The 12,297-nt window shown below is 43.2% G+C and overlaps 1 protein-coding gene across 1 annotated transcript in view; it reads right to left on the minus strand.

The window, feature by feature from the left end:
- arsb.L (arylsulfatase B L homeolog) overlaps positions 1-12,297 on the minus strand; it is an 86,367-nt gene that overhangs the window by 22,599 nt on the left and 51,471 nt on the right. The window lies entirely within an intron of this gene.

The raw sequence follows: 12,297 nt of genomic DNA on the forward strand, positions 1-12,297 counted from the left end.
ATGTTGTTTATTAAATATCAATGCCTTGATAGCATGTTTCTTAAACATGGACCTACAGAAAGATGACCAGCATTATGTATGTGCCTGGAGGCTAACGAAACAAGCTGTATGAGTCAGAAATAATCCACAGCAGCCTCGCTTCACAGAAAAATGTAAGCAAGTTACCCTACAAGAGAGATAGATCAGGAAATTGTTTAACACTTACAATGTTGCTGCTAACTGAAGGCTGCTATCAGTTAGAGATGACTCATACAATCTGCCTGGTTTTGCACGGATAAACATAAAATCAGATGGTCCCCTGGAGGCCAATGAAAAGTTGCAAAACCAGGCTGGCATCTACACGCATGGCCAGTCCAATTCATCTTTAGATATTTTTAAGAATATACTAAAACTCTAGTGTGAATCTAGCTTCAGTCAAAGTGCACCCCAATATCCCAGATAGAATGGCACGACCCAAAGCAAGCTAATGGTTAAAAACTCTCAGGCTACATAGCTGAGCAATTTACCATGGTGGAATGGGGAAAAATTCATCTCTCACCATGTGTGAACTAACTCATGACCTATTTGTAACTGAAGCTAAAGGAGTTCGAAGTAGGGATGCACCGAATCCAGAATTCAGTTCAGGATTCGCCCAAGATTCAGCCTTTTTCAGCAGGAATCAGCTGAATCCGTGTGCCTGGCTGAACCGAATCCAAATTTGCATATGTAAATTAAGGGTGGGAAGGAAGTCACGTAACTTTTCGTCACAAAACAAGTATGTTCCTTTTAAATATTCCTTCCCTCCCTCCCCTAATATGCATATGCAAATTAGGATTCGTTTGGTATTCGGCTGAATCTTTCACGAAGGGGAATCTTTTATCTATGGACAGAGGACTTTGGATTGTTAAATAAATAATTATGAACCATTTGTTGCGATTATTTGTTCACTCAAGCTAAATTCACCGTGAATTTGTGAAATCAGAATTGTTTCTTATGTGATTTGTATTGTTGCCGGTGGGAAGGCATTTCGGGGAGACTATTCTGCAGAAGTAGAGAAGATTTGTTGCTGGGTGACTAATCTCCCCATCTGCCACCACCCTAATAGTATTCTTAGGTTCTCACGTTGGGCTCATTACCATGCATGATTAGGAGGCTCATTAGTAGAGGGTGGTGATGTCATGCTGATGTAACTTGCACTGGGTATTTAGATGGTTATTTATACACCATGAGGCACCTTGATAAAGGTCTGAATATGTGGACGAAATGTTTATTTTGCCCAATTAAAAGGACTTTTTTTCATTTTTAAGCAAGTCCTGCGAGTCATTGCTGTGGATGTACATACATATATTTATTACAAGGACTGACAAGAATCAGCAGTAACATTTACTATTAGCTAAAGGAGAAAATTGAAAGAAGTTAAATCATTTTACACAGCTCCATATTTTTTATACCGGCTACATCTGCTTTGTTATTTTTATAATGTATGTAATGCTGTAATTTACTAACACTTCCCTCCCCTCTGTTTAACAGAATTTCTGGGATATATTTGGTGACATATATAACACAGTACACTGGGTTTTTAAACTACAAATCTGGTATCAGTATTAAACTTGTGGGATGAAAAAAACATGTCGGCTTCACATCTACAAAAAGTTCTACCCAAACTGTACATATTTGATTACAGCTCTTTGTATTAATTTCCTACTGTTTATTATTCTTATGCATCCCACTCTGATAACTTGCACCAAAGAAAACAGCAGAATTCCTGAGTCATCGCAGTAGAGAGCTATTGGCTACTTTGAGCAGATATAGAGTCTCTACGGGGGAGGCTGCCATTTTTCAGGAGCAGAGTGCAGTGTTTGATTTGCAGTCAGTCACATGTACTTAGGGGCCCATTCATTAAGATTTAGTGAAGGAATAGAAGAAAAAAAACTTTGAATTTCAAAGTGTTTTTTTGGCTACTTCGACCTTCGACTATGACTTTGAATCGAATGATTCGAACTAAAAATCGTTCGACTATTCGACCATTCGAAAGTCGAAGTACTGTCTCTTAAAAGCCATCTGAAAGCTACCGAAGTCAATGTTAGCCTATGGGGAAGGTCCCCATAGGCTTGGCTAACTTTTTTTGGTCGAAGGATAATCGCTCGATCGTTGGATTAAAACGATTATTCCTTCGATCTAACTATTTGCGCAAAATCCTTCGACTTCGATATTGGAAGTCGAAAGGTTTTTAATTCCCAGTCGAATATCGAGGGTTAATTAATCCTCGATATTCGACCCTTGATGCATTTGCCCCTTAGAGTTAGATATGAAAAATAATTGAAAACAATATTTTTACAGCAGTTATAAGGCAAATAATAACAGTATAATGCTGCATATATTATCTAAATTAAATGTTGCCCTATGTAGCTATACAATGAAGTATATGATCACTGCTTACTCTCTTGTACCAGCGGAATACCCGCAAAGCGGTCGGGACTCGGTCGGAATATCCTTCATGTCCCAACTATGCGGTCCATGGACCATGGGCAACCTTTAAATGTAAGGTGAAAACACAAAGTAGCGTGATATCACTTCCAGGTCCAGTGAACTCACTTCCAGATTCCACACCACTTAGGCATACCTCCCAACATGTTGGCAATAGAAAGAGGGAAAAAAGATTTGCAGAGCGGAGTGCATCGAAAAAAATTTTTGGCCACCCCCATTTTTCTGGCCATCCCCCTAATTACCATGTCCATTTTACAAAATTTGGCAGGTTATGAAAGTTTGAACACATTTCTGTGGTTTTTATGTGTTATTACAGTTTTGCTAATAAAGGTAAATTGGCCTTTAAGTTGTGAGTCTAAGTTCTCCCAATGGACCTCCTTATCTTAAACTGTTACAAAGTATGTATTCTGGGCTCTGCCAAAAGCCAATTAAGTTAGAAACTTTGTATCTATTTCTGGCTGTTCAGTGCAGGAGATCAAAGAGAAAGTCGGGACATTTCAGTAACAAATCCAGGACTGAGGGCTGAGCTGTCAAAACGGGACAGTTGGGAGGTATGCGCTTAGGTAGGGGGTGGGTTTAACTTAGTGCTAGAAAGAATGTGGGTAAACAGGTTTGAATTGGAATACAGTCAAGTCAAGTGGGTATGGGTTGGGCAAGGTTCTGCAAAAACAGATTTGCACAGGTTTCTACTTGACTTATCTTCGCTATGGGAAGAGAAGGAGGGTGACAAATACGGGTCATTTAATGATTTGGAAGCCAGTGCTAGAGCTCTAAGGGGAGCAAGAGTGTACCCCTGGGGCTCACAAGCACTTGCATCTTGGCAGTATGTAAATGATCCCAAAAATGTTTTTGTGGTATATAATAAACATTTTTGACAATTACTAGGATGTGGAATTAAAATAAGTATGACTGATAACAAGTTCAATAGATAATAAATGCAAAGTAAAATATCCCCAAAGTTCCTTAAATATATCTGTAGCTACAGCCTAATAGCTCGCCTGCACTACAGTAGTGAATGTATAGGCCATTTTGCTAAAATGTTCCATGAAATAAAAGTAAAGCCGCCTTGCCTGCCAAAGTCAATAGGACCATGTTTCCTGGATATTAGCTGCATGTCAGTTTATTGAGAATCCATACCATCGATATACAAAGCATAATATATATAAAACGTGAAACGGCGCAGTTATTAGCTGGGAATAAATGTGAGAAGTCCATACTGGGTAGTACTCATATATACATACTAAAGAGAGATCAAAACGTAATTGAGGAAATTAAACATTCCATTCCTAATGAAAACAATAATATCCTTTCTTCCTTGAAAAGCTCACTTATGAAATATAGACCTGCTTTAATAAAGAGATTGTAATGATTAACATATTTCTCTTTGAGGAAAGTTCCCTAGATCCATTATGAATTAGTACCGTTACCTTCAAACGGTGGAAACATACTTTTCCTTCTGCTAGAAAAGGAATCATATTTCCAACTGTTTTAACATTTGGAACTGTGTTTTAGCTTGTGTCTACCTTTTATCCAAGTAAGTTTTTGTTATTTACTTTTCTTGGCTTTCCCATCAATTAACCAAGTGCACCCCACATAGAGCATTATTTGATTATATGGGAACAGGGCTAACCCATAGTATCTATCAGAAGGTTGTTTTTACCAGTAACTTGTTAGGAAAGTGAGCACCTGACTGCTGGGTAACTAAGTCTCCAGGCCTTTTTTTTTCGACTTTTGACAAAGGGATTGTTTGAACTGTTTGCTGTAATTAGCACAGAAGAGTTGGTGCAACACTGATGCACGTGCATGTATGTATTTGCATTCAATATACTCATTTTATTAGAGGTTAATCTGATGGACAATGGGTAAGGGCTTGAGGTTTTTACTTTGTTGGTCTCATAAGCAAAAGTTAAGTAACCAATGTGATCCAGAGAGAGAGAGAGAGAAGTGCACAGTGGGCAGAGATAATGGATTTTTGGGGGACAGTTAATATTGCTAAATCGTACTGGGCATCTGGAAAAACTTTTGACCTGTGTTAAATTCTTGGTGCTGAGTTCTAAAAGTGTAAAATTGAGTCTTGAAATGCAGGAAACTGTGGGGCTGGAGGATGAAGGGGCAGGGGTAATTATGGGACTGAAATAAGATGAGAAGTTAGAACATTACAACTAGATATATTCTTGTTTCTAGGTGATGTTGCACATTAATGCATAATTGTCAACTACCCCAATTTCCCCGGTTTTGGATTCCCTTCTCTGTTCTCTTGTCACTATACATAATTTCCCCGGGTTTTCCAGTTTCTCCAGCTGAATTTAATGTGTGCATGCATAAACGCATTCAGTGATATCAGTGAGGAGCAATGTGAGCACAGGGTTGAACATTCAGACTTGCACCAATGCCACTAGATTGCCCAATTACCAACAGATCCTATGCTAACTGTCAGCCCCTCGTCCATCCATAAAAATAAAAGAGCTGCAAGAGCCTATACACTGCTGCCTGGGCACCATTTGGGCAGGCCGGGAGGGCACATGGATGTAGAGGACAAGCACTTGCCATAAAATGCTCTGACAGCAGGACTGGAAGAAGAAGAAGGCATGGGATATCCACAATTGCACACCAGTGACCTACCAGATCCAGCAGCTGAAATGATGAGGAACAATATGAGGCAATGTGCTGGGGGACAAAAAGATCCTAAGGACCAAAAACCCCTGTCCTAAAAACACCTTATGGGCAGGCCAAATTTCAAGTTAAAAAGAAATAGTTTGCTGGCAATGGACAAAAGTAGAGGAGGGGTTGGTCTTTTAAATATTTGGGCAGAGTCCTTCTGATAGGAGCAGAGGGGAGGAGCTATACCGATTTGTGCCGTCATGAAGCTTGTCAAGGAAAATATCAAGCAGGTTTTAAAATCCCATCAGGCGATGACCACATTGTCACACTGAAGTAATCCTCTCTTAAAGCTCTGCATAGGCTCCAAATAGGATTCAGCTGTTGGCTCAGTGGATTGTCAGGGTGGACAGTTATGGCAAATGTTTGCTCATTTAGATTTCCTACACTGGGGAAATGATCATGAAGCAGCGTGAGAAGTCATTTCTGACTCCAAAGTATTTGCATGTGTGCAGACGCTATGGGATGTTGCATACTTGCATAGCATGTCTGCATACCTCCCAAATGTCCCTCTTTTCTGGGGACAGTCCTGATTTTGACAGCTCAGTCCGCTGTCCCAGATCCTTATTGAAATGTCCTGCACTGCAACCTGGATGCCAGAAAAAGTAACAAAGTTTCACATACTAAATGAGAGAAGAGGACTTTTGGCAGAGAGCTCAGAATATTTAATACCTGCACTTAGATACAATTGTAATGGATAATTAAGTATCTTGGGGAGCAATTTTTTAATTCGGTGACAAATCTCCCCATTTGTCCTTCCCCTAGTTTCACCACCATTAGCAAAAACTTTAATAACACATAAAACATGACCTAAGAGCCCCAGAAATCTTCAAACTTCCCACAACCTGCCAAATTAAAGTTATCATAGGTATGGGATTATTTATACGAAAACCTGTTATCCAGAAAGCTCCAAATTACAGAAAGGCTGTCTCCCACAGACTCCATTTTATCCAAATAATCCAAATTTTATAAAATATTTCCTTTCTCTCTGTGATAATAAAACCTTGCACTTGGTCCAAATTACAATACACTGAATCCTTATTGGAAGGAAAAACAGCCTATTGGGTTTATTTAATGTTTACATGATTTTCTAATAGACTTAAAGGAATAGTTCAGTGTAAAAATAAAAACTGGGTAAATAGATAGGCTGTGCAAAATAAAAAGTGTTTCTAATATAGTTAGTTAGCCAAAAATGTAATGTATATGTAAGGCTGGAGTGATTTGATGTATAACATGTCAGTCATATCACTACTTCCTGCTCTTCAGCTCTCTTGGTTTACACTGACTGGTTACCCTGGTTACCAGGCAGTAACCAATAAGAGACTTGAGGGGGAGCCACATGGGTCATATCTGTTGCTTTTGAATCTGAGCTGAATGCTGAGGATCAATTACAAACTCACTGAACAGAAATGTACCATGTGGCCCCCCTTCAAGTCACTGACTAACTCAGTTATAGAGCTGAAAAGCAGGAAGTTGGATTATGGCTGTTTTATTAGACATCTGTTCCCTCCAGCCTTTATATGTTACATTTTTGGCTAACTAACTATATTAGAAACATTTTTTATTTTGCACAGCCTATTCATTTACCCAGTTTTTATTTTCACACTGAACTATTCCTTTAAGGTATGACAATCCAAATTACGCAAAGATCTGTTATAGGGAAAAACCCAGGTCCCGAGCATTCTGGATAACAGGTCCCACATCTGTATTAAATTTAAGTACTGGTATTGGGGGGGGGGCACAAAGCGGGGCATGGTCAAAGTGGACACGCTGTGTATGGCAGATCTTTTTGTCTCTCTTTACATTTTCCAATTATTGGGAGGTATGTGATGAATCAGGTTCTACCAGTTATAGAGAGAAGAAGGAATGATCAGTTTCGTTTCTTGTTCATGCTTTCAGTGATGGCGGCTGTTGATCTGAGAGAGGAGCTAACCTGCTCCATCTGCCTGAGCCTTTATACTGATCCTGTAACTTTACCATGTGGTCATAACTTCTGCCAGGGCTGCATTGAGAGGCTGCTGTGTACCCAGGAGGGATTTGGGGGTTATTCCTGCCCTGCCTGCAGAAAGAAATTTCAGAAAAGCCATGCCATGCAGAGGAACACAACCCTAAATAATATAGCAGAGCGTTTCCGTCCTACTGAGACAGAGCCGGGGGAGACAGATATCTTCTGCACTTACTGTGTTCACTCTCTTGTACCTGCAGTTAAATCCTGCCTGCACTGTGAGGCTTCTCTGTGTGACACCCACCTGAGGGTGCACAGCATATCAGCAGAACATGTATTGACTCGACCCACCACTTCCTTTATGGATGTAATGGAAACCGATTATCTTCTCCAAGATGGCGGCCAAGATGGCGTCCAAGATGGCGGCCTCCTAGATCCTGCTGGTCGCAGCACTATGACATCAGCGTCTTTACGCCCTCGGATTGGTCGCCGGCGTCGGAACGGACGCCGGCGTCAGAATGTGCGTCGGCGTCAGGACGCTGGCGTCAGTGCGTCGGCGTCATGACGTCAGCGCGTCCAAAATTGGCGCCAAACCCTGGCCTATTTAAAGCAGCTTCAGAGTCTCCTCAATGCCCAATTATAGGTTTTCGCTTGCTGATTCCTGGGTGTGTTTCTCGTTGAATATCTTGTGTACCGACCTTGCCTGAACTCTCGTCTTTGAACCTCGTCTGCCTGAACTGATTCTACTGCCTGTTTACGACTATTCTATTGCCTACTCCTTCTGTACTGCGAACTCGGACTTTGTTACCTCCTCCTTGGTCCTTACTACCTCGGGGCCCTCGGGCCTTACATTATAATTAGGCCATGGACCCTTCTGAGGAGCCTCATGTCCCTACAGATGTCGGCAGAGCCGTTTGTGGTTTGGCTTCTCGCATGCAGACCTACGAAGCCCAGCAAACCCACTTCGGCCAGGCACTAGAAGCAATCCTGGAGAAATTGTCTGCCTTGTCTCCAGTGGCTCCAGTTCGTCCGCCGGTTCCAGCTACTCCGCTCCAGATTTCCGAACCTCGCATCCCTGCACCTCCTCTGTACAGCGGTGATCCAGAATCATGCCGTGGTTTCATCAATCAGTGTGAGATCCAGTTCACCCTGCTTCCAGGTCAGTTTGTCTCGGAGCGAGCGAAGGTGGGCTATATCATCACCCGCCTGCAAGGGAAAGCTCTGGAGTGGGCTTCTCCTCTCTGGGAGAAGGAGGATCCGGTCATTGACGATGCCAAGGCCTTCATCCGTGACCTTCGCACGGTGTTCGACGCCCCAGGTCGATCCGCTTCAGCTTCTGCTCGCTTGTTCCAGTTACAGCAAGGCACTCGTACAGTTCCTGAGTATGCCATCGAATTCCGTACCCTGGTGGCTGAGACTTCGTGGAACAACGATAGCTATCATGCTGCCTTCTATAATGGGCTGGCAATGCGCATTAAGGACGATCTGGTGTCCCGTGAAATCCCTCCACTCTGAGAAGATCTCGTTGCCTTGGCAGTGAAAGTGGATACCCGGCAGAGGGAGCATCAAGTTGATCGAGAGCGGGCAAGGAAATTCCAGAGATTTCAACCAGTACTGGCTCCTCACTTTCAGAGACCATTTCTTTCCAGTTTGGCTCCATCCCCACCCTCTCCTTCTTCTCCTGCGGCTCCTGCAATTTCTTCTCCTTCGGCTGAAGAACCGATGCAGATAGGACGGGCTCGCCTTTCCGAACAGGAGAAGCTTCGGAGAAGGGCTGCTGGTCTTTGCCTTTACTGTGGGGGCAAGGCCCACTTCGCCTATGAATGCCCTGTGAAGCCGGGAAACGCCAACACCTAGGTATGTTTGGGGAGACTTACCTGGGTGGAATTGGTCCTTCTCCCCATTCTTCTACTCTACGTTTCCTTCTTCCTGTACAGATCCGGTTTGGAACCCAAAAGATTTCTTCCCAAGCTTTCCTCGATTCTGGTGCAGCAGGGAATTTCATGGACAAAGATTTTGCCGGAAAACATTCCATTCCTCTTCAACCCTTGGCTGTTCCCCTTCGAGTTCTTGCCATTGATGATCGTCCATTATCTTCTGCTGTTATTTCACAGTCTACCCTGGAACTTTCTCTCACTGTGGGAACGATGCATCTAGAAAGACTGTCTTTTCTCTTAATTGACTGCCCTTCAACTCCCATTGTACTTGGTCTGCCCTGGCTGAGTATTCACAATCCAGTCATTGATTGGTCTTCTGCTCAGATCTCCCGCTGGAGTCCTTTTTGTCAACAGAACTGTCTGCCTGTCAAATCTCTTATTAAAGTTTCTTCTGTGACCCCGAATTCTTCTTTACCTCCAGTTTACCAAGCCTTCTCAGATGTTTTCAACAAGAAGTCTGCTGAAACCTTACCTCCTCATCGTTCCTATGATTGTCCTATTGAACTGCTTCCTGGATCCATGCCTCCTAGGGGCCGCACCTACCCGCTTTCCCCTTCCGAAACTTCTGCTATGAAGGAATACATCCAGGAAAACCTCCAAAGGGGGTTCATTCGTCCATCTTCCTCTCCGGCCGGGGCTGGATTCTTCTTTGTGGAAAAGAAAGACGGCGGTTTGCAGCCCTGCATTGACTACAGGGGTTTAAACACAGTTAAGGTGAAAAATCGTTACCCTCTTCCTCTCATCTCTGAATTGTTCGACCAGCTCAAGGGTGCAAGCCTCTTCACCAAATTAGATCTGCGTGGGGCCTACAATCTTATCCGGATCAGAGAAGGAGACGAATGGAAGACCGCATTCAATACTCGTGACGGGCATTATGAGTACTTGGTTATGCCCTTCAGCCTTTGCAATGCTCCTGCGGTCTTTCAAGAATTCGTTAATGATATCTTCCGGGATCTGTTGGGGCAATATGTGGTCGTTTATTTGGACGATATTCTTATTTTTTCCAAAAACCTCCAAGAACATCGTCACCAGGTTCAAGAAGTTCTTTCCCGTCTACGAAAAAACAATCTGTTTGCCAAGTTGGAGAAATGTTCTTTTGAAGTATCAACCATTTCTTTCCTAGGATACATCATTTCCCAACAAGGCTTCAAGATGGATCCAGCCAAAGTTTCGGCAATTCAAGATTGGCCTCTTCCCACCAGTGTCAAGGCTGTTCAAAGATTCATCGGCTTTGCTAACTATTATAGACAGTTCATTAAAGGTTTTTCGTCAAACATTGCTCCAATTCTTGCTCTTATACGTAAAGGGGGTAAACCTCAGCATTGGTCTCCACTAGCCTTGGAAGCTTTCAAGACTCTTAAAGAATCCTTTTCGTCTGCCCCAATCCTTAGGCACCCTGAACCTCTCCAACCTTTCTTCATCGAAGTAGATGCCTCGGATATTGGAGCAGGAGCAATATTATCTAAAAGATCCTCTTCTGATGGTAAACTGCATCCGTGTGCCTTCTTTTCTAAGAAGTTTTCCTCCTCGGAAAGAAATTATGACGTAGGGAACCGTGAGTTACTGGCTGTCAAACTTGCTCTAGAAGAGTGGAGACACTTACTTGAAGGGTCATCGGTCCCTGTAACCATCTTCACCGACCACAAAAACCTAGAGTATATCCAGACTCTTAAGCGCCTCAATCCCCGACAAGCCAGATGGGCACTGTTCTTCTCACGTTTTAACTTCATCTTAACTTTTCGTCCTGGTTCAAGAAACAAGAAAGCGGATGCTCTTTCCCGAAGTTTTACCCCCGAAAATCCCATCTCTGAAGACCCAGAATCCATTGTGCCTCCTACAAAGATCATTGCCGCCCTGTTTCCTTCCCTTGCTTCTCATCTTTTGTCTATTCAAGCCTCTGCTCCTGTGGAAACTCCTGTAGGCGTAGCCTTTGTTCCTCCTGAGCTTCGTCATTCCATTCTGGTCCAATCTCACAGCTCGAAGCAGGCCGGTCATCCTGGAATTAAAAAAACGACTGAACTTTTATCTCGTCTCGTCTGGTGGCCTTCTTTAAGAAAAGATGTTAAAGACTTTGTTTCTTCCTGCTCCACTTGTGCTGTATCCAAGTCTGGACATTCTCCTCCCAAAGGCCTACTTTTACCTTTGCCTGTTCCTTCCCGCCCTTGGACCCATTTGGCAATGGATTTCATCGTGGATCTTCCTGCTTCCTCCGGTTACACTGTCATCTGGGTGGTGATTGACAGATTTAGTAAGATGGCACACTTTATTCCTCTTCGGAAACTTCCTTCAGCTCCAGAACTTTCTTCTTTATTCATTAAACATATTTTTCGTCTCCATGGTTTTCCTGCTGAGATTGTCTCTGACCGTGGGTCCCAATTTATTTCTAAGTTTTGGAGGTCTCTTTGTAAAGCCCTTAATATTTCCCTGCAGTTTTCTTCTTCATATCATCCCCAGTCTAATGGAGCGGCAGAAAGAGTTAACCAGGCTCTTGAACAGTTCCTCCGATGTCATGTATCCCTGTGTCAGGAGGATTGGGCTGACCTCCTTCCTTGGGCCGAATTTGCACATAACAATGCCTTGCACTCTTCTTCTGAAAAGTCTCCTTTTTTTTGTGTTTATGGTCTTAACCCCTTGGCTTTTCCTCAAGATCTTCTGCTCACAAATGTTCCTGCCGCCAACGATCAAGCTGCCCACATGTCGGCCATCTGGCAGGCTACTATTGTCAACTTAGAGAAGAGTTCCCTTGCACAGAAGAAGTTTGCTGACAAGAGGAGAGTTTCTTCCCCTCTGTATGTTCCCGGTGAGAAGGTCTGGCTGTCTACTCGCAATATTCGCCTCAAAGTTCCTTCACCTAAACTTGGTCCCAAGTTTATTGGTCCCTTCCCTATCACCGAGATCATCAATCCTGTGGCTGTGCGGTTGCAACTTCCTCCTGAGATGCGGATCCCCAATGCTTTCCATGTTTCTTTGCTTAAACCTGCAGTTTCTTCTTCTTCTTCCTCCCCAGCTCCTGTCATTGTAGATGGGCATCAAGAGTTCGAAGTAAAGAAGATTTTGGGCTCTCGGATTTCTAGAGGCACCCTGCAGTACCTCATTGAATGGAAGGGATTCGGTCCTGAGGAGTGCTCGTGGGTAAGAAGCTCCGATGTCCATGTTCCTCTCTTGGTCCAAAGGTTTCATCGACAGTTCCCTTCCAGCCCAGGTGGTCCTGAGGCCCCCCTAAGGAGGGGGGTACTGTAATGGAAACCGATTATCTTTTCCAAGATGGCGGCCAAGATGGCGTCCAAGATG

Source organism: Xenopus laevis, chromosome 1L, assembly GCF_017654675.1.
Source record: "Xenopus laevis strain J_2021 chromosome 1L, Xenopus_laevis_v10.1, whole genome shotgun sequence".
NCBI classification, from domain to species: Eukaryota; Metazoa; Chordata; class Amphibia; order Anura; family Pipidae; genus Xenopus; species Xenopus laevis.